The sequence below is a fragment of the Aotus nancymaae genome, unplaced genomic scaffold (genome assembly GCF_030222135.1).
Source record: "Aotus nancymaae isolate 86718 unplaced genomic scaffold, 86718_ANA_hifiasm-v0.15.2.pri h1tg000051l, whole genome shotgun sequence".
NCBI lineage: Eukaryota > Metazoa > Chordata > Mammalia > Primates > Aotidae > Aotus > Aotus nancymaae.
Window position 1 is genome coordinate 3,748,841 of NW_026988465.1, and position 7,360 is coordinate 3,756,200.

At 39.2% G+C, this 7,360-nt stretch overlaps 1 pseudogene; it reads right to left on the minus strand.

Moving 5' to 3' along the window:
* Positions 1-3,205: 3,205 nt before the first annotated feature.
* LOC105708663 (snRNA-activating protein complex subunit 5-like) lies at positions 3,206-3,568 on the minus strand (annotated as a pseudogene).
* Positions 3,569-7,360: the final 3,792 nt, after the last annotated feature.

Genomic DNA, 7,360 nt, shown 5'->3' on the forward strand with positions numbered 1-7,360 from the left:
TTGAGCTCTAGACAGTTACACTAGTGCTCTGCTGGGAAGTTTCAGGACAAAGTAATTTTCCAAGAGAAGGATCATCTTGAGATAGGACTCTGAAGTTTTCATTATTCATAGTACTTAAAGGTCTGGGGTAACATATTTTAAGAGCCCACAGCAAGATGTTCAAGCCAAATCAATGTTTACAGTTGGTCTCTAAGATAGATACACATAACTAGATGTTAGGATCAGGTTTTCTCCTGTTGCATGGTTTCAATAAGCAGTAATGTTACTTTGGACAACAGCTGCTCACAAGTCAGTTTATAAGCGTTTTTTTTGGTTGGTTTCAAGAATTGTAATTGACCCATAAATTGGCTGGAAGTTGTTTTGCTTTTTTTTAGAGAAGTTTCTATTCATTAATGCAAGGAAGAATGCAGAATCGCCACAGAAAGGAATTTAACGCTAGAAAATGACAAAAATTAAACCACTGGACTTGCAATAGGAGATTACTTAAAACGTTTTCATCCACCCATTACTGAATTTCATGTAAAAGAGGCACAATATTTAGAACTAAAGAAAACTTTACAGATCACATAACCAAACCCCTTTTATTTGCAGGCATAGACACTAAGGCCCAAAGCAGAGGTTGGCTTCCGTGTCTAACTATGTGCTAGCGGCTCCACTATGTCCTTAAAATTACCTCAGAAAGCTATTTTTTTTCTGAGACAGATACCAAAAAGACGAAGTGCAAGGTCACAGAGAATGCATATTTCTCACCTTAACAGATATTGCCAAAATGCCCATGAAGACAGTCACATTGGTTTATATACCAATAAACATGTTTGAGAATGCTGGTTTTCCCAGTTTCATCAGAACATACTATCAGACAAAATTGATTTTAAATCATATCCATTTTTGTAAAAATCGTATCTCATTGTTATAATTCCCCTTACCACTAGTGAAGCTAAGCAAATGTTAATGTGTTTAATTAGATAACTGTATTTCTTTTTTGTCTGTTTTTTTGAAATAGAGTCCCACTCTGTTGCCTAGGCTGGAATGCAGTGGCTCGATCTCGGCTCACTGCAACCTCCGCGTCCCTGGTTCAAGTGATTCTCCTGCCTCGGCCTCCTGAGTAGCTGGGATTACAGGCATTCACCACCACAGCTAGCTAATTTTTGTATTTTTTAGTAGAGACAGGGTTTTACCATGTTGGCCACACTGGTCTTGAACTCCTGACCTCAGATGATCTGCCTGCCTCAGCCTCCCAAAGTGCTAGGATTACAGTTGTGAGCCACCCCTCCCAGCTGATAACTGTATTTCTTCTAATAATTTCTCTTTCTTTCTTTCTCTTTCTTTCTTTTTCTTTCTTTCTCTTTCTTTCTTTCTCTCTTTTTCTTTGTTTCTTTCTTTATTTCTCTTTCTTTCCTCTCTCTTTCTCTCTTTTTTTCTTTCTTTTTGAGATGGAGTTTCATTCTTGTTGCCCAGGCTGGAGTGCAGTGGCACGATCTCGGCTCACTGCAACATCTGCCTTCCGGGTTCAAGCAATTCTCCTGCCTCAGCCTCCTGAATAGCTGAAATTACAGGCATGCGCCACCATACCCAGCAAATTTTGTATTTTTAGTAGAGATGGGGTTTCTCCATGTTGGTCATGCTGGTCTCAAACTCCTGACCTCAGGTGATCTGCCTGCCTTAGCCTCCAGAAGTGCTGGGATTACAGGCATGAACCACAGTGCCTGGCCGTGAATTTCTTATTCTTTGTCCATGTATTATTGGTCATTTGTTTTTACTAATTAACTGGTGTTATTCTGTTACTCTTTATATATTGCAGTTATTAATTCCTTAACTGTTACATATGCTGCAATTTTTTTTTTGGCTGTTTTCTCTAAGAGTAGCTCAACATAACTTTAATGAAATGTTGATTAACAGAAAAGGGTATCCATGTTTCTGTGGGAACCATTACATAAGTTCCGCTTCAGAAGGTTCTTTGTATTTTGTTCGGCTTTCACTGTTGCTTGGGCAAGGAAAATCAATTTTATAAAATTAGGTGACTACTTATTTCACTGTATAGTCAGTGGAAAAGGGACAGAACGCAGACATGAATCTCTACTTCAGATCCAGAGATCCCAAGTATCAGCAACTCTTATACTGTAGCTGTCATCTCTGTTTTAAAAATCTAGTATTCCAAGCATGGCACACTTCTTCTCTAAGGGACAGAAAAGAATTTCAAACCATCCTATTGTATCTTTTAATCAGGGAAGAAACTGCTTCTTCTTCTTTTTTTTTTTTGTTCGAGATGGAGTCTTGCTCTGTTGTCCAGGATGGAGTGCATTGGTACAATCTCAGTTCACTGCTACATCCACCTCTTGAGTTCAAGCAATTCTCCTATCTCAGCCTTCTGAGTAGCTGGGATTACAGGCACATGCCACCACACCTAACTAATTTTTGTATTTTTAGTAGAGATGGGGTTTCACCATGTTGCCCAGGCTGGTTTGAGCTCCTGACCTCAAGTGATCCACCTGCCTCAGCCTCCCAAAGTGCTGGGATTATAGACCTGAGCCACCATGCCCGAGCAGAGCTGCTTCTTTTCTCTGTCACTCTCTAGAAACCATCAAACTCCATGATGGCTATTTATCTGTAATTTATTTCTAAGAACATTTTACCAGTGATGTCTTAAGCGAGATAACAGCCCACAAAGCAGTCTATAGCATGCAGTGTGGCTCAATGCCTCTGAGAAGGAGCAACAGCTTTTGCTCTCGGATAGCCCTCAGTCCTTCCCCTTGTCATCTTTCTGTCCTAGACTGTGGCCTAACTGCTTATGTGGATTAAACAGCATGCAAACAGCCGCTAGTTGGCTTTCTTATAAGAGGTGTTGTTGACTGGAAAGACTGGCTCATTTTTAAACTCTGCCCTTTTTGCAAATGCGAGACTTACTCAATAGTATTCCAGAGGAAATTTTGTTTTGAACACAGTTACTGAATCTGACCAGATTACAGACGTAGCACCACCCATATTGCTCAATGCTAAAACCCAGCATCTTTGATTTTCTGTATGTCATAACATTCTGAAGATTGAGTTATTGATGGAGCCATTTTTGCAGCTACACATCCTCCTATAATTCTTCCTCTCTGTTCAAGCAGGCCCTAGGGCCCATGGCAAGATGATTTCCTTGAGGAAAAAAAGCCCGAGACTTAGAAATTTAATGTGTTTAATGAACCCTGGCTTTTCCCCTCCTTTAGGAATCTGATTCTTCTTCCTCTTCCTCCTCTTCTTCTGTCCCAGGACTCTGTGCTTCACTCAGTGTAGTTGGGTTGACAGATGCTTCATTGTTTACATGCATCTACATGACATATGATTGTTCAAGCGCAGTTGGAGAAGACAGCATCTCATCCCCTCTTCTAGAATCACTCATTGATTGAAGGGCCAATGCTTCAACCTTGACGCGGTTCAGCTGGTCACGCAGGGCTGCCTTCAACAGCAGCGGCGTCTCCTCATCCTTGTGCAGTTCCTGCCCCAGCTCAGCATGTTTCCTGGTCACACTGCTGCCCTCCGCATGGCCCGGTGCTGCAAATACTTTCATATAATTACATTTGGTCATTTAATTTTTCAGTGTCTTTTTAATAGAGAAAACAATAACTTTATGAGCTCAAAATCTGTAAGTCTCTTGTATTTTTTTTTTTATTGCATTTTAGGTTTTGGGGTACATGTGAAGAACATGCAAGATTGTTGCATAGGTGCATACGTGGCAGTGTGATTTGCTGCCTTCCTCCCCTTCACCTATATGTGGCATTTCTCCCCATGCTATCTTTCCCCACCTCCCCACCCCCCTTCTAAACACCTTCCTCAATTACAAAAATTCCCCTTATATTTTAGAAATTTTGTTCAGCTTCTCGATTTTGCATCTGAAATTTATGTTACAATAAAATAAAGATAAAATTTCATATTTTCCTTCAGATGTATTGTCAACTCCCAACATAGTTTGTTGAGTATTTATTTTTTCTCTGCTGATTTTAAATGTCAAAATTCTCATACACCAAATTTCCATACAGACACATGGCTATGGCGCTATCTGATATTCTTTTCCATTGATCTATTGGCATATTCCCATGGCACCATCTATGTTCAATTACTGTAGAATGAATATGTATAGATATATGTATGTCTATCTATATCAGAGCAGTTATCTCTCATTGTTCTTATCTTTAAAAATGATTATAGTTATCCTTGCCCATTTATTCTTTGGTGTGTTTTGTGTCAAGTAATTGTAAGAAGTGATTGTAATCATTCTTTAACATGGTTCTGATGTTAAAAAGACTGTAAAAAAATGAAGTACACATTGGCCGACTTAGCATACCTTTTGAAAGATACCATTCAAAATTCTATATTGATCTTGCAAGCTCATTCCATGGAAATAAGTGTGTGATTATGGTGTATACATCCACCGCAATCTCACCGTTTGAGAATGTATCTCATCATTTTGAGACACACCACTGATGGTTAAAAGACACTGTAAGGTAAAGAAGTGTCATGCACATGTATGTTTATTGTGGCACTGTTCACAATAGCAAAGGCGTGGAACCAACTCAAATGCCCATCAATGATAGACTGGATAAAGAAAATGTCATCATTTTGAGATACAGCCTCAAAATCACTCCAAAACCACCTTATTCTAACACAAAGTAGACTTTGCAATCACAGTTCTTGTCTACTTATTGTGACACATGGTTTGCATCACCCTATTGCTTCTGAGGTATTCATTCTTTGAAGTTACTTCCATTAGGTTTATAAAATTTGTGAACTGGGAATTTTTACTTAACTTTTAATCTTTCATCATCTTCAAACTATCGAATAGGCTAAACATGCTACAGACTGTGAAAGGCTCTGAACCTCAATGCTAGAGGAAGTCTGTTAAACAGACCCACTGCATGGATTTCATCATTTTACCTCAAGCTTCACCACAAGAGTTACAGCTGCTAAATTACAAATAGGGTGATAATTCTCATTTGCTTCTATCTCAATTACAACTTAGATAAAGACTTTAAACACAAAATTATCTTCTTGGTACTGCTTCTTACGTGGACTCTCCCCATTTTAATCACAAGAGTTACTTATTTTTTTAGGAGTCAAGAGGTGGATTAATATGAATTCTTTCACCCTCAAAAGACCTCACACCTCATGGCCTTAAACCTGAAAGAGACAGAGTTTAAAATATAATAATTCATTACTGGGCATGATATTAGTCCTCAACTATTTCCACAGCTACTTGTACTTCAGGGAAACTCCCATCGAGAACCTCATTGATGGTTAAAAGACACTGTAAGGTAAAGAAGTGGCATACGCACATATGTTCATTGTGGCACTGTTCACAATAGCAAAGACATGGAATCAACCCAAGTGGCCATCAATGATAGACTGGATAAAGAAAATGTGACACCATTGAGATACCGTCTCATGCCAGTTAGAATGGCGATCATTAAAAAATCTGGAGACAACAGATGCTGGAGAGGATGTGGAGAAATAGAAATGCTTTTACACTGTTGGTGGGAGTGTAAATTAGTTCAACCATTGTGGAAGGCAGCATGGTGATTCCTCAAGGACTTAGAAATAAAAATTCCATTTGACCCAGCAATCCCATTACTGGGTATATACCCAAAGGATGATAAACAGTTCTATTATAAAGACACATGCACACATATGTTCATTGCGGCACTGTTTACAATAGCAAAGACTTGGAACCAACCCAAATGCCTATCAGTGATAGACTGGATAAAGAAAATGTGGCACATATATACCATGGAATACTATGCAGCCATAAATAAGCTTTCATGTCTTTTACAGGTACATGGAAGAATCTGGAAACCATTGCTCTCAGCAAACTGACACAACAACAGAAAACCAAACACTACATGTTCTCACTCATAAGTGGGTGTTGAACAATGAGAACACATGGACACAGGGAGGGGAACATCACACACTGGGGCCTGACGGGGGGGTGGAAGAGCTAGGGGAGGGATAGCAGAAGGTGGGGGGATTGGGGAGGGATAACATTAAGAGAAATACCTAATGTAGATGATGGGAGAATGGATGCAGCAAACTACCATGGCATGTGTATGTGTATACCTATGTAATAATCCTACACAATCTGCACATGTACCCGAGAACTTAAAGTATAATTAAAAAAAAAAAAAAGAAAATGTGGCACATATACACCATGGAATACTATGCAGCCATTAAAAAGGATGAATTAATGTCCTTTGCGGGGGCATCAATGAAGCTGGAAACCATCATTCTCAGCAAACTGAAACAAGAACAAAAAACCAAACAGCGCATGTTCTCACTCATAAGCAGGTGTTGAACAATGGGAACACATTGACACAGGGAGGAGAACATTACACACTGGGGCCTGTGGTAGGGGGTTGGGGGCTAGGGAAGGGATAACATTAGGAGAAATATCTAATGTAGATGACAGGGTGACGGATGCAGCAAACCACTATACCTACGTAACAAACCTGCACGTTCTGCACATGGACCCCAGAACTTAAAATATGATTTAAAAAAAGATACAGTCTGTATTAGTAATTTGGTTCATCTGGGTTACTGGAGCTTCCTTTCATCATTGCTTCTCTTCTGTTTCTATGCATTTATATTGCCTTCCCCGAATACACCATTAGCTTCGAGTTGATTTTGTATAAAGAAAGAGCTGTTTAGCAAAGGTCTTTTGGCCCCTTGCTTGTTTCATTACTGTCAACACAGAGTTAGAAAATGACTATTTAATAAAGTTGTCAAGACCTTGAAATCATCACTTAGCCAGCTCGTCAAAATGATGGAAAAGAAAGAGCAAACTATCTTTGCATGATCCTGTCTTTATTATCTGTTGGTCATCAAACAAGGAACAGCTGCACAGACAATCCCTAATAACAGTAGCTCTAAAACAATAAAAGTGGGAAAATAGTAACTATGTAGTGGAGAAATCTGGCAGACACCTCCTTCACCAAGTGGTCGAAGTCCAGTAATGGAACAAATGAAATCCTCTGCCTCCTTATGTGATGCACTGGGGAGAATGCAACACCTGTTTTATGCTATTGCTGCCCCAACCTGATTCTCATTGTGGGGATGCCTCAAGCAAACCCAAATTGAAGGACATTCTACAAAATATCAGCCTGTCCTCCAAAAATGTCAAGTCATAAAAATCAAGGAAAGACTGAGGAACAACTGTTTCAGACTTAAGGAGACTAAAAAGACAGACAACCTAATATATCTTTCAGGATTTTCTTTGGTCGTAAAGCATATTACTGGGACAACTGGCAAAATCCAAATAAGGTCTATGGATTAGATAATAGAACTGTAACAGTGTTAATTTCCTGGAATTTACTATTTGTACTATGGTTTT